Source organism: Coturnix japonica, chromosome 10, assembly GCF_001577835.2.
Source record: "Coturnix japonica isolate 7356 chromosome 10, Coturnix japonica 2.1, whole genome shotgun sequence".
In the NCBI taxonomy this organism is placed as follows: Eukaryota; Metazoa; Chordata; class Aves; order Galliformes; family Phasianidae; genus Coturnix; species Coturnix japonica.
This window is the reverse complement of record NC_029525.1, coordinates 16,649,220-16,672,429: the sequence shown is the minus strand read 5'-3', so window position 1 is coordinate 16,672,429 and position 23,210 is coordinate 16,649,220. Positions and strand designations below refer to the sequence as shown.

The following is a 23,210-nucleotide window of genomic DNA, read 5'->3' as shown; positions in this document are numbered from 1 at the left end:
AAAGATTAACAAAAAGGAACCACACTTAATTTAAGATGACAACTTAGGTTTGCCTCTGGATTCTTTTTTGGCAGAAGTTCTCTTAGTAAATTACATTTGACAACCTGAAATAAATTCAAACCAAGATTTATGTCTGCATTTGCTCACAGGGCTGTGGTTCATCAGCCTGCATGGTTAAAAAGCTATGAAAAGTAATAACTAATTTAAACAATTATTTTTAGATAACCGACATGGGCTAACCAATGCTAAAACTTTCTTCACCAAAAATCAGGTTCCTGAACATGCAGAGATAAGTTTTCAATTGATGGTAGAATTAGTAATAGATGTTTGTGCAAGAAAATGGAAAGCAACATTACAAAACAAGGAGAAATGAGTCATAATGATACATTTTCACTTGCAGCTTAACAGAAAAAGAATGGTTTTAAAAACATAACCAAGGACATGGCATCTTTAAAATTTCTCCCAAAGGAGAAGTCAATGTTAGCCGAGATTGCCAGAATTTACTTTAGCTATTACTATGGATGAATAATTATGCTCAATTCAGCCAGTGATATGGGTTCACAGCAGGTTAATTGGTAATAATGGGTTTCATTCCAAACAGTGAGGAATGATATTTCAACAAAAAAAGTGCTCTCGCTGAGAGCTGAAGATGTCCTTGCTTTCAGTGCTTCGTATTCACAATAACACACAGAAGAGATCAGTGTTCTTGTTTCTGTAGCACTGAGCTGCCCTCAGTTGCTCTTGGCTATTGAAAGCAGATGCAACAAGTTGAGGAAGCATCCTGCCTTTCCTTTTTAATTTTAAATTATTTTACCCCCTGATTGAAAATTACATTCCTTGGGTCTAGGCAAAGAAGAACAGTGTGATCCTGTTAGAATCACCAATGCAGATAGTCTTTTATCTCTGCTATTTAGGTGTAAATAGAATTAGTCATTTCGAGTAAGGCATGTTGATCTGACACAGGAATTTTCTCTGTGAGTGCATTTGCAAGTACTGCACAATGCAAGAGTTCTCCATCCCTGTGCAGTGTTGTGCACTGCATCATATCAATAATAATTATGGGTATCTGCTGTCATATCCAGCACCCCAAAAATGAGGAATATTGCTGTGTAAGATGAGAAGATGTGAGCACAGGTCATCCTGGGGGGGCTGAGGGGGAAGTCTGCATATGTGTCCAGAAGCAGCAAAATCCAGTTCTGTTAGATTTGTATGCAAGTCATTCAATACAAGGGGAGGTTGGAAATATATTAATGGGACACTTTCAAGGATGAATCTGAGCCTTCATTTTTTCCTCTGGCCTGAAAGATTTTTGTGTAAAAAAATTCCCCCAGTGGGAAAAAGTTGTTACAGCTCTTAGATTCTTCCTCTTTACTTTTGATGAGACAAAAGCATCATGACATCCCTTGAGATCTGTTAAGCTATAGAGCATGGTGAGTATATGAACATGAGCCCTGAATTGTGCTTGTAAATGTTTTCCTCTTACTCTCCTGAAGTTTGGAATCAATGGGAATGTTAGAATGTGCTCTGTCAGCAGTGCTGTAAATTGTGTGCTCCTGATTGGGTCCCCCAGCTGTAATGAGTCAGGTTTGCCAAGCTGCTCGGCTCCAGTCCTCAGGCTTCCCTTCGAAAACATTTACTGTCATTCCCTATGCACAATATTCAAAGAATGGAAGCAGATGCAAATGTCAGAATTCGTTATGTTTAGATGTTACAAGAGGACATGTCAATATTCCAAGTGATTTTTTTAATGGGAAAATTAATAGATATTAGCCTCTGTTTGTATATACCTACACGGTACCTGGTGCTGTAGATCATCATCACAGCTGGGATTCTTATTGTACTTCTAAATGCACACTTTAGGCGATAGGAAATCATTATCTTATTGGAATTTATATGGACAGTGTGTGCCTCTGCTGAGTTTTCTAGTCTTAATAACAGTGCTGTGTTTTTATAGACAATTGCCATCCACTTTTTAGATTTTCTTGTCAAGTTATACTCACTAATATTCCATGTTGTTATCCTCTTAATCTTTTTATAAATTTCTTCTCAGTTAGTTGTTATTTTGCTGTTTGTGCTCTTCAAGCAGAAAGAGCCCTTGGGTTGCTGCTTGAGGAAGGTTGAAAGCCGTACTAAGGGACAGGTCATCCACCTTTTATGGTGACACAGATATCCCTGAAATGCTGATCAGCACTTGTCTCTTCCATTCCCCAAAGGGCCAGGCTGCCAACTGCTTTGCCTACTATTAATTACTACCGCCAAGAATCTCACCTTGGACTTTATGAAACATTATGCAGTGTTTTGTCTGAAAGATTGCCTCAGATACAAATTGCAGGTAATTATCTAGATCCATCATTCCTTACTGTGCTTCACTAGACATGAAATGGTTCTGCACTGGCATCCTGACTTTTCTGTTTCACTTCCCTTTCTTCCTATTGGTGTCATTAAGGACGTTTTGCATCCAAGGTCTGTAAGGGCAGGTGGTGTAAAGCCCTGGGTACTGGAATATCAGCATATCGGATCAACACTGCCGTGTTCCCCCCAAGAATAATAAAATACACAATGTATGTCTTGGGTAAAATAACCTTTTGCTTCAGGCTTTATGACTCCTGGGAGCTATATGTTACCCCGAGGAAATATTATACTGCTTTTGTTCCCTGAGTCTGCCACTAGAGTGAAATATATAATACACACTCCATGCGAAAAATGAGGTGACTTATACATCATACATTCAGATTCAGGAGGCTGATTCTGATTTCACTAGAAAAGAAAAGCTCTCTTCCAGTCAGTGAGGTTATTCCAGTCTGAATTTGGTGAAAATAATGTATTGGACCATGAGACTGTTCTGCAAGTGCAGCAGCAGAGGTTTTTCAAGTGCAGTTCTCACAGTGTAGTCCCTTGGATTCATTGAATCCATGTCATTATGCCGAAGCTTTAAAACAATCCAAGAAATCTCCTCACATTCTTAGACAAGCAAGGAGGATGTGATGTGACGTTCTGAGTTAGGAGAGGATCTAACACTTTTCACATCCAATTAACATCGTATAGTTCTTTGCATTTCAATGGATTTTCAACATTTATTTTAAAAATAGATTTTTTTTTCACAGAAAACTCTCAAATATTGTGTCTATAGTGGCCATAACATTTATTGGTGCAAAATCAACCTGTTGATTTTTATTATGATTTAAGTGATGGAAATGACTGTTTGATATCCCACAGTAAAATTAATAGTATTGTTGGTATATTTCCATGAACATAACTCCATCTAAATGAGGATATAGATCTGAAATGGTAAAACAGCAATTCAGCAGTAGTAGAAATGTCTATGTTTTTACTAATGCAACTTTTATATTCACCTTTAATTTCTTGAGCTGATCGTTGTTCTAGTGTGCAGGAGTGGAAGGAAGCACCTGCAGAATTATCATCCATCACAATTTATAAAACTATTTAGTTATCTGTGGGTTGTCTCATGCCTGCAATAGGGACATATTTCACTCGTGCTGTTTCTGCCGAGAAAACAGTGTCTTTCTCTGAGAGCAGCAGGAATTTCACTTTAGTTAGTGTGTGCTGTTACCTCCTTGTCCTCTTGTCCCATCAGTGTAAGTTTACAGCACAGTCTTATCACCAAGGGAAGCATGAACAATTTGTTTCCTTACATTAATGCACGTCTTTGAAACCTTTCTCAACTGAATAGGTCACAGAACAGAAAAGATGTTTTGGTGGCAAGTACCTTTCCATTTTGTGGAAACAATCCCATGTCAATGAGTTTATTTGTCATCTTCCCACATAAACAAATGGCCCAATTGAACAATTGCACTGATTTGAACTGGCAGGAACCTGGTTACATCGTGCTTATATTTAGGTATATGTAATACTTGTGTACAGGTGTATCCATTGTTCATAGAACACTACAGGAACAATGAGTGTAAATAGGACAGCCCAGACTAGTAATCAAATTTAAATATCTGCCACCGGAATCAAGTAGAAATTAAATAGTAGGTGTGTAAAAAACAAACTAGAATATGGAACTAGTTTACTTGGGCAGGTGTTTCGATGAGCATTCAGGTGTATCCTATGGTTTTCTGGCAATAATCAATACTAAAGTTCATTCAGTGCATTTTGAGCATTTGCACCATGACTTGTATAGCAACGAGTTCAGCAAACAGCTTTGGAGCTGTGTGAGTATATGTATCGTGGTGATTTAAGGCTATGGGTTCATTTTTCAGAAGTTAGTGGACAGAGAGTGATGGGTAAATTGGGTTATAAAAAGCAGAAGGTTTGCAGTTTGTTTACTGCACAACTTGCCTTGGTCTTTATTTAAAAGTCATCAATCTTCCTAGATACTTGCAAGGTCTGTATCAGCCATTCGTATGGAGTAGACATTTGACCTAGCAGTATGAGCACAATATGGCTGTGCTGTGATGCCATCCACCAGAAAACAGCTTTGGCTTTTTAGAAGACCAGAGTTCCCCATGGCAATGGTTTGGGTACTGGCTGCAGGTCTTACAGTGAAGCATATAAAAGAAGTGCTTCTGGATCTCTCTTGAATTGTTTTAAGAGGGTAGAAGATGTTCAGTAGCTCCTAAAACAAATGATGTTTTATACATTATTTACATTGAAATATCTGTTCATATCATTAGCATTAGTCATTAGTTGCATTTGTTTTTCTGGTACCAGTTGAACAAACAAAAATGAAAACGAAACTGCTCTAATACAAAACAAGTGCATGTTGAATATGTGCTGCAATGAGGTGGGGTGAGGGGAGGAAGGAATATTAAGAACAACTGACCTGAAACATTTACTTGCAATTTTTTTGCTTTTTTCACACTGGAGACATGAAAATCATATCTGGTGCATTTCCAGCATTTGGCAGTGATTTGCTGCACTATGCATTTTCACCTATGTACCTTCACATCATATCTCTTTATTTGAAGAATCAGTTTTAGATGAACCAATAATTACTTTGCTAAATGTGATATGCAGTTCTCTTGCATAAGAATCCTGCTTTTACCCAGAGGTCTTTGAACTTGATACCTCTTTGTATTAAAGAAGTAAACAAAACTTTAACCTTCCCTTCGGAAATTCATCAGAAAGGTCAGCGCTCTGTTCCCTCCAATTTCCCAGGCTCAGCTGGGAGCTGATTAAAGCTGCCAGCTATGACTTGTCAGCTATGTCAGAGACAACTGTATAAACTCTTTGTTATTCACTTTGCTGTGTATTATAAATGTATTTATCTTCTCCTGTCAGGCATTAGCTGGACAGGTGCTAGAGGAGCAGTGAAGCAGTAGCATTAAACGCTCTAACAATGTCATTACTTAGTAACTTACACTGAAAACATGGGCAGAATATTCAGGAACTTTGAGTAGTTTTTCCTTGTGTAAGTGACTGGAGTGGTGGTCAAGGGAAAAAAAAGAAGAATGTTTGTTATTCCAGGAGGCTTTAGCAAGTGTATGCCTGTGGAAAAGTAGAATATATGACTCTGGCTGTTTGTCATTCTGTCTCCTTGGGGCAGCATTTGGGGACTGTTTTTGATAACCAGTGTGCTCGATAAGAAAATAGAACAACCTTGGGTAATAAAGAGGCTCTTAGGACTATGTAGATTACATTTTGATTCAAAAAAGAGTAGAGTTCACAATGAGAAGCTCAGAATAGCTTTGGGAAGAGCCAGTATTGCTGGGCCTTCCAAGACCAACCAGAAAGGTAAATTCCATGCAGCAGAGGAGGAAATGTAGCAGCAGATTGCTCAGGCTGTTGGCAGCAGTGTTTTTGTCCAGAAGGCAAAAAGATACAAAGACTTCATAGATTTATGAACTGTGTAATAAAATTTGTGTCAATGCAGACCACCAATCTAAGTGCGGTGTCTGAATTTCAGTCTCAATAAAAGAATTGAGGAATCTGTAGTAGTAGCTGGAGAGATTCTAGACCACTTTTTTTTTGACAGTGAGCTCAGACTGGGATGTGCTTCTGGGCAGTGCTGGCACTGCCTGTTGATTGCAGCGTGGTCAAAATGGGAGTCTGCAGATCGTGCATCTTGTAGGAGCTGAAATCAGCAGGGAGAGTGCCTGCAGTTGCAGCCTGAGTTCATAAACTCTTCAGGTTGTTTGTATTTGGGTTTATATTTTCAGTCTTAGCTGAAACTCTCTTCTGCCTTTTAGCTGTTGCTAAGGCATGGAAAGCATCTGCTTGTGAATATGGACATCATAGTTCACAACCTCAGATTTAGGCATAATGATGTTAATCTCTGTTTTTTTTTTTCCCCATTCAAATATATTAGGGAGAACTTGTGTGCAGAAAATGGACCAAGTCTAAATAGAATTGGTAGGGTGTTGAATATCTGCAGTGAAGCAAGGAGATCTCACATGTTTGCATTCTATTCCATTGAAAACAATTCTGGAACTGGAACTGTGAATATAATTCCCTTTAAATTTGGTACTGGATTCTTTCATGACATGAAAATACGCAGGGATATAGATAAAGCAAAAAGCAAAAACAACAACCAAAGAATCCACATAGGATGTGATCTACAAAATGGCGGTGTCTCTATATTTAAAAATGATCGTTGTAGAAATAATGGTTTTACAAGAAAGAACCCATAATTTGTATGAGGTTTATACATTGGAAGGCAATACTGATGAAAAGCGTGTAGAAAGAAAACAAATCAGTGGATTAGCTATTTTGTTAGGGAGCTACCAGGCAACTTATGTAGATCGAAGTCTGTTCTGTGAATGGATGTATCACATTAAAGACAGCAGAATTCAGAGTAGAGATGTGATCAGAGAGATGAAAGATGGCTGATGATAATAATGACAAATGAATATGAATCATCGATAATGTTTTCTTAATCAGAAGATGCCAATATATAAATCTGTCTCCAGAGCATGTCACCTGTTTTTGGAAAGGGCAAATTTCCGGTCAGAAGGAGAAAGTGACCGTTCAGTTCAGACAGACAATGTGTGGAAGGGAACTGACTCCGTTTCAAGTTTCTTTTCTTGATTTAGGTCAAGGTTTTGATCTTCTCCCCTTACTATAGGGACTATTATACACTACATAATACTATAAAACAGGTATGTGGCAAAATATCTGCTATTATTTCTCCTCTAAAAAGTAGTAATTTATTTTGATAGAGAATGGAACATTTTGGAAATCTTGAGAAAGAACTGTCTCTGAGAATTGAAACTATGCCCTGCCTTTCTGTAATACTGATGAGTTTCAGAATGCGATATTGATGTGATCTGGAACAGACTAAAGGGCAGAGGATGGCCAAGTTGAAGCAGGGATGGAGAAAGTGCCAGAAGGACGTTTTTAGAATTTAACGATCCATTAATTTAATTTTCATACTTTGAATCTGATACATTTGAGATGTAACACTTGTTTCTTTCCTTTTACTTCTCAAAGGCCACGAACAAACAGCGCCATTTCAGGGGTTTCATAAGTGCATCTGCCAAATTCTACTTTTAGTCTTGACTGGAATATTATTTCAACCTGCAATAAATTGAAATCAGTGCTGATATACAGTACCTCCTCAGAGACATTACTGTGTTCTGCTTCCATCGTTGGAAGACGTGGCTTTTAGTTATGCTCGGTGTCACAAGCAACATAAATTTAATGGTTTTAACAAATTCCCTTGTGGACATTTTCATCACCAAATCTGATGTTTACAAGTTTGAACATGTTGTTCTGTACAAAGACAGTCTGTTGGAAGAAGTGGGAATCAGGCTGAAGAAAGGCAAATAGAGGTTTTCTTCCAGGTCGTGTCTGAGTGATAGTGTTAATGTGTACATGCTTGTAGAAGACTTTAGTTTCCAGTTATAATCAATACTTGACATATTTTTCCCATGATTAAATTAAAGCTAGGAAAGTCAGATTTCCCTTAGGAGAAAACAAGTGGCAAAACAGTTCATTGGTGATCTGCATCTAATCCAAATAAGTGCTACAATTACCTCCACTCTCATTCATTATCTTTCCCTGTTTCCTCCTGCTGGCCTCCTGCCTAATAACTTTTTGGCTTACCACCCACATCTGAAAGAGAAGCAGTTCATATATGTGGGCTTGCTATCTTCAGTACTCTACAGGATTCCTTATTAGTAAGATAAAAGAAAACAGTAATGTTGTTGCTATTGTAGCAGTGCTTTGTCTGCGTAATATTTTGCAAACAAATCGAGACACGCAGCATCCTTAGGATTCATTGTCAGAGCCCACTTGCTGCAAGGTTACTGTGTAAGGTTGTTTTCCATATCAGTAATGAGAAAGCTTTGGCTCTCTGTAAGAATACTTCTTATTAGACAGTGGATTGGCAGTTGCATTCTTTGCCTTAATAAAAGTAGCTTTGTGGTTGCAAGTATTCAAGAATTTTTGCTGGAGCTGGGGTTTCTTTCTTATTTGTGCACTCTTTATGGGCTGTGGAGAGCTGTCTTTGTCCTTATGGGACATGGAAAGCGGTCTCCACTGCGCATTATGGCTTTGTAGTGAGATGTCCGCTGCTCGCTGCCTGCTTTTCTCTTTTCTTGTCTGCTTGTAACTGGGCACCAAAGAGTTGGTAGCATTAAGGATGGTTTCACTTGGTTCTTTAAGGACAGTTTCATGCAAATGCAGTTAAGAACCAAAATAGCCTGAAGAAAGACTTCAAGTAGAAAAGTGTGACTAAGAATTTAGGAAGTGTTTAAAGACTACTTTCCAGAAAATTATAGTTGACTTTGTCTTTCCTACAACAGCAGATCACTTAGATTCTGAAAGAGCCTTCTTAGAATCACAGAGTCACAGAACCATAGAAACACCAAGGTTGGAAAAGGTCTCCAAAATCACCCAGTCCACCCATAACTGACATAACTCAGTCTTTATGACATTGTCAGATGCAGTCTAACGTTATGCTGTCTGTGAAGCCTACAGTTATTCACAACCCAGATGTTTACAGAAAATGAACCTTTCCTTTTGAAGAAACTGCTGTTTCCTCATTAAGTCTCTGCCTCGATGGTATGTTTGGCTCTTTTAGACAAACACTGTTTATGACATATCTCAGAACGGGTGTTGATTCAGAGTAGAACAGACAGAAATTGGGAATAGCTCAAGTTGCAAAAAATAAGCAATAGTTCAGGTGTTAAACTACTGATGTGGAAAATTGCTCTGACAGTTTTGATGTTGCTCTGTCTTGTAGTAAGACTTAAGCTATTGCTTACTTCAAAAGAGTCAGCTGGTGCCTTGTTTTCCAGAACATGCCAGCTTATAGGGTAATGCCTGTGTTGTGGTCACTGACATTCAGTGCTGTGCATGCACATGTTAAAACAGCACATTACAGACAGAGCCAAAGGGTTGTGAAAATTTACACAAACTGTTTCTTGTGCACAAGTTATTTTCTGGTGTTTTTACTAATGCACCTTATAATGAAGCAAACTGCAAATAATAGGATTTTACTAAATTAGAAGCAGATAATAATAAGGGAGCAGATTTATCAGTCTTGCTCTCACAACTCACTCAATTATGAACATCTGATTACTTGTGAAGAAGCACACAGTCTTTTGCCTGTAATTATTACCAATGTAGAACCCAGAGATTCTGTTTTCTAGTTATAAAGATTTGGTGATAGAAGGCTAACTACTCTGATTAAGAATAATCTGGTAACTTGAACCTACAATCCATGTTTCAGATTTGGTCTGTTCTATGTTGTCCTCTGGATGACTGAATTGGACTCCCAAAAACTGCAGTGAGGTTTAGTTCACTTGTTATGCAATTTGCATCTAGGAAAGCTACAAGGCATCAAAGTTCTTGGCTGTTCTTTCTTGGTTACAATGCTACCTCTTATTGCAATCTAGGAGGCTAATGAGCATCTCAGTACCAAGACGGATGGGGTTGTAATACCACTAAAACTATGATTGTGTGGACTGGAGCAGCAGCATGAAATGTCATAAAACAATGCAAAGGTATGCAGTCAGGGACTAACAATGTGAATCTCTGTTAGAAGCTAGAGCTTTGTTATTTGGATTTGACAAAGGAAAGAGGGATCTGGTTATATTTATTGGTTGCTGGATGTCTGTGAGCTGCCAATATGAAGTGCAGACAGAAAGATGCCCATACTTTGTGCAGAGAGTTCATTTAGAGTGTTATACATTGTTGCTGTCACCTTTATTCAAAATGAAATTAAATTAAACTTGAACAAATGCAGGGAAGGCCACTAAGGTAATTAAGGCAAGGAGAAACCTATCACGTGCAAAGAGAGATTAAAGAATCTGCCCTTTATGCCTTGATTCTTGTGGCCACTTTTTTATTTTATTTTATTTTTTATTTGGACAACAGCTTAACCACATTTGAAAATGGGCATTGTGGGTCATTTTGAAATATTAATTATTTTACTGCAGTCCCTCTAGAAAAACTTGTTATTGCTAATAGCGAAAATAGTGACGAAGTAATGGCCTGATCATGCAACAGTGGAACAGCTGGAATTAAGAGAAAGATATTTGTGTGGCTCAAACCACGTGTGGTAAATGTATCATTTTCCAGTGCAGCAGTAGAGCCTCCTTTCCTCTTCCTCATTTATATGATTTTTCTGTAATTATCATAATTACTAGTTGAAATAAAGAACCAGTCCTATATACATGACTTTTCCTGTGCAGTGCTCCTGTAGTTGAATTTGATGTGCCAGGGAGTGATGGGGAGGGGTCACGAGTGAACTGAAAAAGTAAAATCTGGCAGAAAAAAATAGAAACCTCTCTCATGTGAAAAGTTGTTTATTCACGAACATCATAAACCCCATCATCTTTGAGCCCACTCAGTGCCAAAAATGGCAACGTGAGGAGAAATGTGTCCAAGAACAAGCATCAGATGGGAGGTTATGTGATGTCATAGAATCATTATGTCACTCAATGCCAATTGATTTCTAGGGCTGATTGCAAGCAATCATTAATCACTTCGTATTGAACAGCATGCCAGCTCCATCACATCTGGGGCAAGTACAAGTGGCACCTATTTTGCCAGCATCCTGCCCTCAGCACTTTTGCCCTTCATGTTTTAAATTGAACTAAACTGCGTAGAGATGCAGCAGGATTTTTCCTTCTGTGTCCCTTAGTTCAGCACAGGGATTGAGGTGGGTGAGTCCCTCCATGTGCCTGCATGTCCAGTGTTCCCTGCTTGAGCTGACAAGGGTATGGCCACTAAACTACAGGGCATGTTCAAGGTGGAACTAATGGAGCTGCTCTAAGAGTATTTCAGATTTCAGGATATTATTATGCTATTTGTTATGCTTCTTAGAGAGAAAAGTAAAACAATGTGAGGAGTGGTTTTTTTTTTTTACACGTCTGTCAAAAATGACAAAGTTGTTGCAGTTGAGATGTATACTCAGATTCTGGAAATATTTATTCTCTTTCTCTCTGTAACTTCAGGCATTAGAAGAGTCTCACAGGACTTAGGGAGTTCATTTACTATACATAGCTAATATTAAGCAAGAGCATTACTATCGAATCCAAAACGTACTGGGAAATGAGAGCTAACTGACGTGACATTAACTATAGTAGCTGGCCTATGCTGTTAATACTAATGTGTTTATTCTACCCTTCCTTTCTACTTTAGGGAAAGACATATCAAACAGTGTTTTTTGTGAATCTCACAGTGGTGAAAAATTACCCTTCATGCTTCTCCATGTGCCTGACAATCATGAAAAATTACTTGGATGTCTTACATCAAATTGTAATATTTTTAAATACAGATGCTCCTTAATACTTGGGGTTCAGACAGTCGAAGTGATTAGTAGCAAAAAGTCGCACTCCTACGAGGTTATAAAATATTTTTGCCTTGTGTAACTGTTTTTCTCTGAGGGTTGTAGTAATTCCTTTGAAATCCCTGCTTAATCTCTGCAGGTTCCATTATTGACTTTGTTACCTGATGGTTGGCTGTCCATCATTCATTGTCAAAAGAAAAGTGAATTTCATAAAACATTCTGTTGGTGCTGTCCCACAGCTGAGGGAGAATTTACCCATGCTTTGGTAGTCATTAGAAATGGGACATAACTCATTAATAAACTGCATCAGCTGTTGTGCACATACCAGCTAAGGAAGTATTTCTGCAGTGTGGGACGAAGTATTGCCAAAGCTGACTTGTAATCCTGATGTCTTCTTAGGGTTTCCTAAACAATAAACAGTGTTGTAAACATATGTAACAGATATTGCATACCTCATTTTTTATGGTACATAATTTGATAATTCTCCGAAGAACTTCTTATCACGTCTTTTCCTTAATTAACATTAAATGTCATTAGCAGTCAGCTCTGCTTGATCAAAGACAGATAAGTTGTAGCAAGATTCTGTGAAATAACATGCCATTTACTAATTATATTATTGATTTTATGGCCTGAAAAATCCTAATTATGTGTGATACGGACTGGATGTAGCTGAGCCTGCTGGGGGGACTTTGAACATAAAGAGTTATTGACGGTTCTGAGTATCTCACTTGCAAAGATCACTTTTGGGCCTGATTGTGCTTCTGCTTCTAAAGGTGATACTTTAATGGACTTTGAAATCTGAAAAAACACATTCTGCGTGGCTCCAGATGAAAGAGCAAAGAGATTGTGTGTGTGTGTGGTTTTTTTGTTTTTTTGTTTTTTTGTTTGTTTTTTGTTTTTTTTTGTTTTTAACTCCTGATTTTAATCAATTTGAAAAGATTTTAGATCTGTAGGTGAATACATTTGAACAGTGGAAGTAATATGGTATAGTAGATTTTAGTCAGGACGGCAGCCTAATACCAAGTCTCCCATAGCTCCCAATAACTTTTTTTTTTATTTTAAAGTTTTTTTCTGACCTTCAAAGTTAATCACAGTCAGGACTTACAAATTTGAATTTCTTACAAGGGCAGTTTTGTTTATTTTTTAGTCAGCAGGTGAATATTTGGTTACAACAGCTGCTGGTTTGAGAAACAGGAACAACCTCAGATGTAAGCAGAGCGCTCCCATCACAACATGAAAAGGAATTTAGATCAGTAACGTAATTTTGAAATATTACTCTTACTCATAATTGCTTACACTTAAGAACGTGAAAAGCCTGGTTTTTAAAGTATGTGTCTGTGTATGTAATTAGCCCATTCAGTTGCACGAAATTTCAATTCATCCTTAATTCATGCTAATCAGGTGATATGTTACCAGTAAATATTTTGTACGAATCGTAAAGTGTGAACATCCTTTAGAACTAAAGTGATCTGTGTATTTCCAGATGGCCTTTTTGTTCTTATTTTCACTGGAATGCAATTAAAAGGCCATTGTCACCAAACCCTGATGAGGAGCTTACAGACAGATCCAATACCCTGCCAGTTTGGGTTGGTTTTTTTTAAAGTGTCTGGGGAAAAAGGAAGAGAATTGTTTACTATCATTTTTTAAAATCAACATCCAATCTTCAAACCAACATCCAATTTTCAACTTTAATATCATTAGAAGAATTCTAACTGCTCTGGTTCCCTCCTACTCATCCCTACTCCCACCTGATGTTTGACTTGTCGGCTCGCAAATCAAAAGAAACAGTCTGAAAAATGAATAATTGGCCTGGTGGGTGGGATTCAAGTTGAGGCAAACAAACAACTAAGCAAAACCTATCACGTGCCCATGTCTCACTGGCATCTGTTATCCAGCTTGGCAAAGGATGAGAAGTTTTTATTTCTCAGTAGGTCAGACTGGACAGCTCAAGTCACTGAAAATAACTAAAATGCAGTTAATCATTATGTTTTGTGTGTGTGATCTTTTCTGAATGACACTTAGTAATGAGTGGTTTACTGGGGGCGGGGGGGGGGTAGAAAAAAGGCAAGGACAGGTTGAAAGATATGCATGGCATGCAGTTTACAAGTGGACTTGGTACGCACTACTGCCTTGGTCTGTTCTGCTGTATTCTTTTGTCCCTCTAATACCTAAGAGCTAATCTCTTGATTCTTGCTCTCATGCTTGGGTTGCAAGACTGCATTTCTCCTTTTACTTCAGAGAGACTCTTTTTGAAATGTGTACTCAAGTAAAGAGTGCTGCAAGATTGAACAAGATAAATAAATTTCAGGGTAGAGAACAGAAGGCCAGAAGTCCAGGCAGACATGATATTTTGTCTTGCAGCCCACTCTCCTCAAGGGGTACAGAACCAGGCAGCAAGAACAAGCCTGAAAGCACAAGTGTTTTAGGGAAATTCAAGCTCTGTGCATTCCATCTTGATGCGCAATAGAACACAGCCTATCTTCCCATCCGTTAGTGCATGTGATTGAAAATTGAAAGGATATTGCAGGGTGTATTATCAACACAGTCCCCAAGAATCAATGAAAGGAGCAACTCATGATTTATTTGAACAGTCCAGGGTGTAAAACAGCAGTTAATGATTTATTGAGATATTTTGGTGCTTTATTCATCTTGTGGCTGGCTGTTGTTTAATTGGACAATGATTATTATGTCCCAGGGAGTTTACGTATACACTTTGTATGTCACAGATATAGCGATATTAAATGATGTGAAGCTTTAGTTGAGAAAAAGTTATGCTTTGGTTTAACTTTTCCATATTTGAAAGGAGGAACAATGCCATATCAGCAATACCACGGAATGGAAGCAGTGTTGTGAATGAAAGGCAGGAGGGAGTGGAAAAGGTGGTTAGAATGGAAGAGTAATGGGCACCTGAATAACATTGTAACAAGTGGCAAGAAGGTTCAGTCACCAAGGTTGTTTCCAAGAGAGGAGATGAAGATGGGGAACTCACTTCAGTTTCCTGCCAACTATTAGGTTGCATGCATGTTTTTAAGAGTAGAGAACTGTTTGGTTTTGTGTAGCAGGATTCATGTAAGCAATACTCGTTCACATAATCTCAGCACAGGGTGTAAGCAATTCTTAACATCCTATTTTTGTGCAGTTTTACATGGGTTAATATAGCACTCGTAGGAGAGTGTTCTCCTTAACCAGATGAGTGCTGTGCATCTAAGAGCAGGCCATAGAAGGGGCTCAGTAAGAGGACATAGCAGATGGTACATGTATGATGTTGATAAGGCAAGAGTACAGAGAGAAAACTACTTGTCTCATGGAAAAGAAAACTTAATTGTTCTGGCTGTAAAATGATAGAAGTTAAGCCCTAAAATAAGCCCATAAATTTTCACTCTTTTATAATTTTTTTTCTTTTTTTTTTTTCTTTTTTTTTTTTTTTTCCTCTCAAAGTAGTTAAATAAGTTTTCAGTGCCAAATTTATGCAGAGGGGAAAGAGGCAGCTGAGCTGGTTCCATGCAGCAGGTATTCAGATCTGTTGTGGTCCACAGTGATTTTACTAGCTTTTTTTCTGCCAGAAGGAAAATACCGTCTCTAACCTGAGTAACTGCAGCACCATCTGCATTTGATGACTGCGCTGGTAGATCCACGTTCTCTCCAGGTAAATCTTGGCACAGCGAACTCAGTGGATTTCAGCCATTTACACCAGTAGAGACTTCTGTACTTATATTTGCTTTGCATAAGACAATCCTCTGCAGCCCCTCAGTTCTTTATGGGTTTGCGTTGCCTGGTGGATTAATCAATGTACCTCTTTCAGTTTTATGACAGATATTTTGCACAGTGCCCCTGTTACTGTAAGCCAGGTGCTCTTATCCTTAATGAACAATTTCCTGGAAAAAAAAAAAAAAAGAAAGAAATAAACAATAGATAAAGTAGGTCATGGAGGCAGCAGAGTCAAGAGCTTAGCATGGTGATGTAAAATTAAATAAGACTGAGGTCATTTTCTCATTTATCTCTCCAGTTATTACTCTAGCAGTCAGAGTATTTGAGCATCTCTTAAAAATGTTGTGATGGTTCCTGGAAAGGTAGGGATATTTTGGGGAATGTCTGCATCTGCTGTGGGGGTTTGTTCTAAACAGGCCAAGAAAAGACTTGGATAGTGTGAAAGAGACCATTTGCAGACGCTGCTATTGCCTGTCTTAACCTGTGAGACTTCGTGAGTGTGCAATTAGGAATTGCCGTGTAGCTGAATTGAGACTTTTGACAGTGACCATCTTGAAGATCTGTAGTCATTGGTGGGCGGTCAACAGTTGCATGTCAGAGTGAAGACTGCAGAGATATTCTGCTTCATGGACTTCATGAGACCTTAGATGGCATGGGAAGGGGCTTGGTGTATATCTGGCATGGAGTCAGGACTTTGCTAGGCCATAAACCTGACCTTATATTTTAATATGTCTCTTGGGCTTACGTTCCAGGCATACTGGCAGAGCAGAACTTGGAGTAGGTGCCTTGCTAACATGTGACCAGCCAGAGGGTGGTTATGAAGCAATAACTGTAGCATGCCTCCTTGTAGCAGCAACCAGTAGTAATTGCAAGGCCCTTGTTCTCAAACTATGATCTCTTCCACTACATCATCGTGTCCTACAGAGGGGCAGACCTGTTCAGCCTGTTGGATGGAAACGCTTATAGCTATTTCTAAGCACCTAAGTAATCAACTGGTTCTCAGATAAACAGATATGCACAAGCTCTGCAAATCAGATAAATTATGTAGGCTCCTAACTTGAAGCTTCAACATGATTGAACCAGATACCATTCCTTCAGTATTGATAGTGTTCCCTGTGCCCTGTAAGAAGCAGAGAGAAGTACAAAAGATTATTGCAGCTTCTGAGGAAACCTCTCCTATTTCAAGAAAAACTGGCAAGTTTTAAGTAGCCACTCTAATTTTTATGCCATTAGAAATCTAAAAATTGATTTAATGTTCATCTTATATTTACTGGACTTTGATAGAAAAAGTTATATTCTCTGTGGGCCAGTCAATATTTTTAATAGCTATGAAGCTAAAAAAAACTTTTAGATTAAGATTTCGAGAGGCTCAGAGGAAAATTGAATGGAGGAAAAGAACATCTGAGTGCTGTTGTAACAGAAAATGCCACAGAGAATAAAGTACTGGGAAAACCCAGAGGAGAGCAGATGAAGATATATGCTGTTGGACCAGTGGGGTTAGTAAAGGTATAAATGAAGAGGAGACAAGCATTACTTTCTTAGTGTCTTATGAAGAAACTGAAGATAAAAAGCTTTGCTCTGCCTGCAGCATGTCTTGAAAATACATGTTTAGTTTCAATGCTCATTTTATTCCAGTGTTCGGTTTCATTTTATTTGGATTGCTACCTTCAAAGTTCAAGGTATTCACCAACTTTAAAGCCAGATTGGAAAAACTGAATCTGGATTCTCAGCGCAGCTCCAAGGCTTGCAAATCAACCTTCTCTCATAAATACTGCACTGTTTCTGGAAAAGAAGAGATGGGCCTTTAAATGAAATACGAGATGTAGCATTGGGATGTAATAGCAGCGCTGTACATCACCAGCCATCAATCAGCGTTCCTTAATTCATGCCTGGCTCAGCTGTTCACTGTTCTTGGGACTTTTTTGCTGTTTGTTTCATTTTATTTTCTGCAGAGATAAATGAAGACAAAAAGAAGGGACCAATTGCTCTTGACAAATAGAAATAATTCTTTAAAATATAACCACAGAGGATATTCTACGTTTTCAAACCACTTCTTATTTTTTTTTACTTTCACAGCACTTTTCCAGAATCATACTTAATTTATTTCTCCGCATATATGTTGAACATTCTTATGTTTTATTTTTTGTTACTCTTATCAACTTCATATACATTCTTTAAATGTTATAAGAAAATTCTGTTGGAAGAAATGTTGTTTTTTTTTTTATTAAAATACTATTAGAATATTATTCATCTGGGCATGCATGTAACAGTTTGCTTCATTTATCCTGAGTGTTCTCGGGGCACGAGGCCTTTGTTGCTCTAATTGTCTAAGGAAGCATATGCTGCAGTATTTGGCGTGCTGAACTGGGTTGAGGTGGGTGGCTAAATGTAAGCAAGCCAACCTGAGTTCTCAGGAGAGCAGCTGTTAGATGTGTCTGCTTACTTTCCTCTTTCTCTTCAGAAGTAATGTATGTTAAGGAATACCCAAAATATGCATGTCATAGTGAATATAAATACACTGTTAAATCACTGGAGAATGTCACTCCCCATACAATTTCAGCAGCTTTAAAATTCCACTGTGCAGAAAGATGAGGATCTGCATGGGAAAACACTGCAGCATGGAGTGGCTTCCCCTGCCCTGTTCTTAGGAAACAGCCACGCGTTGACATCAGGGTAGGAGGGAATAAGAAGACAAATATGTGAAGTGGCTTTTTCTGCTTACCATTGTTTTAACTAAGGAGGCCCAGGGATGACTGCCCCAGGATTTTTTAGCATGCAAGAGGAATTTTCCTGTTGAAATACTGCAGGATACCTGAAATTTGCTTTTGAAGCCTGCCAGTTTCCTTTTGGCAAAAGGTGCTGCTAGGGTATCAGCCATTTCCCAGTCCTGTCTGACTGGCAGCGCTTGGACAGGGCTTAAGCTCTAGAAGGGACGCTGACATTTCAGTGGTCTTGAGTCTGGCATAACAACTAAAAGGGACAAATGTTCAAAGGGCCGGCTTCCAATTTTACACTGGTTGTTGAGGACAAGTACAAAATTATGGGCAGAAAATCACAGACAATATTTTTCCTAACTGACCTCTCTGAAAAGGAGCCAGCAATTATCTGGATGTGCGCACTATTTCAGCAATGTTTTTAGGTGTTGTTAATATAATATTTTCATTGTATTTCTGCTGGACTATTGATTATCAATTATGTAAGAGAAAGAAATTTAGGATTTTAATGAGCAGTAGCTTTTGGTGCTTGGGCTTTGCACGAGTGTGCATGTATATTGAATTTGTGTAGGTCCTGATGGAAGAGAATGTCAGTATTTGTGTGTTGATGTTGATGTGATCCAGCAGACTGGCAGTGTCAGCTGTGTAGGAACATACCTCGTCACTTCAGTATGTAATCATTTTTCAGCTTGCAGCATGCTTTTTCATCAAGCACCTGGTAGGTTGGTCAGTTCCCTTCTGTCTTTGGGAACTCATATGCCCTACATTTCACCTCAGCTTTCTGAGTATTTTGTTTAGAGCTGAAGCGCCTCTGTAGGCTTGGAGTTTACTGGATGCTGAATGCAGAACTTGGGTGAATTTTGAGCCACCCCATTCCAGCCTACTTTGCTCACCCTGAGTCTTTAGCAGTATGATTTGAACTTGCGTCTTCCATATCCTAAATGCATGCCCCAGCCTTTCCTTTATAAACATATTTCATCAGCCACAACTAAACTAGACCTGGGTAGCTTGGTACTTTGACCTGCTTTTCCTCCGAGAGCACTGCAGGAATAATCCTGAGCTTCCAAAAATAAAGTTGGGTAGATGAAGAAGTGCTTACTTCCTTATTTATTCCTGTTTTGCTCTCTAGCCAAGCTCCTGGTGACTCAAGAGGAGGTGAGCTTGTGAGAGCTTAGCAATGAAGCAGACTTTCAGACTCTGTAAGATGTGCATGTAACTGTAGTAATGTTTACTGTAGCAGTTAAAACTCATGCTGATATACCTTGAGGTTCTGAAATTTAAAGCAAATTAAGAAATCTTTATACTCAGTTGCTGTTAAAATCAACCCCCTACGCACTTTTGGAAAGTTGAGATGCTGTGATTCAAAGCATAGAAGGGAGACTCATCAGGGCACTTTATCAATTAAGGAGCCTGGTGTGTTTATCCAGTCCTTGAAAGAAAGGCTCTAAAGTTAGAGCCTGTCTTTGGATATTGAAGTGGTTCCCTTATTTGTACTGAATAGCCCCTTCTTCACTGCACAGTATGTGTGTTACTGAGGCTGAGCAAACGGGACTCAGGATACAGCTTTTTTAACTTCCCCTTAGTATCTTTTACTAGAAAGAGCTGAAACCTTTAAGTTTGCTTTTATTCATACTAATTAAAGAAAATACCATTTAGTTGTTCAGTTTGTTTCCATCACATGGAATTTTCATTCAGCTCCAGTTTAACCTTCATAGAGAGGGTAGAATAGTTATATGCTGAAATGTTAGGGTTCCTACTTACATTTGTTGTCACAACATGTGACAAGCCTGTATTCATTGTATGATCTTAAGTGCAAGGCAAGAAAGATTGTTTTTTTACATCTTGTCTATTTCTAGCTTGTACCATTGCTGGGCACAGGAGGCTGTGAAAGGAGCCCACTGGAAGGACAGCAGCTGTGCTGTCCTGGTCAGTTGTGTTTCTTCCCATGCCATTATTATCTCCAGGTGACAGGAGACTTTTGTCTGCAAATGGTATCAAAGATATTTGTGAATGGTAGTGACTGCTGTATCTACCATAGCTATTTCCAGCTGTTGAACTGCCTTCTTAACATTACAGGCAGAGATGCACCCCTGCCTCTAAGAGGATGGTGTGTGAGGAAGGCATGGGAAAGCCAAGTGTATGACTGACAGCGTGGTTTTTGTTGCACAAATATAGGCCCATGGTTCTGCACTGCATGTGAGAGATAATACCTAGTTCTCGGTACAGTGACTCCTAGAGGCTTAGATAGACCTGCTAATTGAAATGTCATCTGTTGTTAACCCAGGCAGATTCTCATCTGTTGTCTTCCTGAATTAATCATGTAAGATGTCATTAAAGGGAACCCAGCAAACCCAGGATGATGTTTCTTCCAACTCAACCACTTGAATTCCTCTGTGCTTGGATGATGAGAAGAATCACATTGCTGGTGTTTTCATATTGAGTACCTGATCTTTCCTGGAAGTGTTTATCTTCTTAAAACAACTTCAGTTTGTAATTAAAACCAAAACAAGGCATTGTCTTACAACAATATTTCTGTTGGTTATGGTGATGATTTTTAGGTGATTAGTGGGTTCGAGAGGCTTAGTTCTAAATGCTGTAACAGCCTGTTTCTTAGTGTACATGCTGAACACTTCATATTATTCATCCCTTACATGTTATCTTAAGTTATTAATCATAAGTGGAGACATCCAAAAATTCCTGATCAGTTTTGAAACTCACGGCCCCATTTAGCTTTCATAACAGCTTGTTTCTAACAAAATTTGATGTAGAGCCAAATGAAGTGTGTGTTTAAATGATCCCTTGCCTAAACTATCATGAAAATTTCAGATGGGATGAGAAGGAGGAATGCCTCAGAGGGCAGCTTGTTGGAAGCTTGTTACTAGTCAGAGACAAAAATAGTGTAATCAGCAAACTCTCAGTCACTTTAATGCTTCTTCAGTGAAATCCAACTTCTTGTTGTTTGCCTCCACTGTTCTCTTGAATTTTCTTTAATAGCTCATATAAAAATACTAGCATACATTTCAGTTTTGGTACACCTAGGTTTTCTATTTGGTAGAAGTTGTAATTGAGAAAAGAATTAGGGAAGCTCTTGATAAATGTGAACAGTCAGTGTGCCTTTATACAGGCTTCTTAAATTGTTAAAGTAAATAAATGTGCACCAGTAACATCTAGACAGGCTCTGGAAAGTTTGTCATCAAAACTTTTCAAAGAAGTGGAACTTCTCTGTTGGTATCTGGAAAAGAAAAAGTCTATATGTAAATAAAAGTTTGCTTCTATGGTTGGAAATGATTGGAAGCCAAGTCTGGAAGTCAATCATTTCTAACATAGAAGAAGCTGTCAAATGAAATTGAGGTGGCGGGCAGAAAAGCAAGGATGTGTTTTATTTAGAACATGGCTGCGATCAGAGATGTCACAGGACATTGTTGACACTAACACTGAAAATAAGTGTGTTGAAACTTCCATTTGAGCTGATTTGTTTTCAGTCTTCCAAACTCACTTTCTTTGACCCTGTTCTCTTTTTTTTTCTCATTGATTCCTCAGAGAGCCACTCAACTTCTGAAGAGCTTTCATCTGCTGTCCTGTTATGTGATGTGTCATTTTGTGCACTATTAGTCTGCAAAAATAGGAGCCATTAGGAATTTTTTGGCTCTTTGAGGTAAGACTTCTTAACATGGCTGTTTGTTAAATGCTTTGTTTCATCATGTTAACTGACTGTATAAACATTTTGACATGTAAAGGATGATCTTCACAAGTATAAAGAGATCTAAGAATATTGTGTACTACTGAAAGGCACTTCTGTAAAGATTTTCTCCAATTACAGCTGGACACCAAAGTCTTTGTTTACGTTTTTCAGAACTTCTTTTGTCCCAAACTAAGACAAAAGCACTAAGTTTAGAACTTCATCATGGAATGGAAATTCTGTTTGCATTTCAAGTCCAAGTCATGTTATGAAATACTTTATGACAGAAATGTCAAAATGAAATGTTTCATTACTATTTCCCCTGAACGGGAAATACTATAATTGTCATTTTTAGTTAAATTTTCTTATCTCAGCCAGAAAAGCAAAGGAGAAATTTAATCTGTATTCTTTTTACTTTTATTTATTATTATTATTATTATTATTATTATTATTATTATTATTATTATTATTATTATTATTATTATTATTATTATTATTATTATTTTCACTCAGCCACTTAAAATAAACCAGTCCCCTTTCACGAGAGCCTTATCAAAGCCAGGCCCTCATTACCAAGATGGTGTTTTAAGGAATGTTTGTTTCACCCTCAAAGATTCCTTCTGATATTATATTCTTTGCATTTAGGTCACAGTTCAGTGAGGTACCATCATCCTCTACTTGTGTTACATAAGCAGAGAAAGAGTATAACAACTTGTTTTTGTCCAAATTAGGAATTAAATGAGCATCTGCATCTTCTGATCTCTTTGCAGACTCCAGTGCAGGTCTTTGTAAAACGAATCTAGAGACAAATAAATCACGGGCTTGCAACCTACTGTTTTATTCTATAGCTAAGATTAGTGGGTTAGAAGGGAGAGTGAGTTTCCTTTCTTTGATGATGGAACCAGTGGCTTGTATCAATATTGTATCTGAAGTACTGAAATTCATTCCTAAAGAAGCAAGGCATGTGAAAATGGCTTAATGAGTAACAGATACCTAATCTAATCAGTTATAATTAACAGAGACTGAGACACTCATGAAAAATCACCAGATTATATTTTGGATGTAAAGACATCTTTTCTTGCCAAATTGCACCTCTTTGACTTATTTCACTGCTGAAAATAATACACAGACCTGGGGAGACAAAAAGTTAGAGTCTGTTTAAGGACTGCACAGAGGACCTACGTGTCATTTATTTTCTTGTTCAACTCAGGAGGCTGCCTGTCCTCAAGAGAGCGGCAGTAGCAGAGTCTGGAAATGTTCATATAATTTGGCAATAACTTTAATGAAGTTACAGCATTGTCCCTCTGGAATGCTGATGCTGCCTCCTTGGGGAATACATTCCAAACTTTAAATGCAGTGCAGGAATGTAGTTTATATTACAGCGAGCAATAAAAGCTGAAACAAAATC

At 38.2% G+C, this 23,210-nt stretch overlaps 1 protein-coding gene across 6 annotated transcripts in view; it reads left to right on the top strand.

Moving 5' to 3' along the window:
- The window catches only part of MEGF11 (multiple EGF like domains 11), a 255,429-nt gene that overhangs the window by 49,262 nt on the left and 182,957 nt on the right, over positions 1-23,210 (top strand). For all 6 annotated transcript variants that reach the window (XM_015873314.2, XM_015873318.2, XM_015873316.2 and 3 more), the window contains one exon: positions 21,664-21,778. The gene's annotated coding sequence lies outside the window, so the exon portion shown is untranslated. The remainder of the gene's footprint in view (positions 1-21,663; positions 21,779-23,210) is intronic.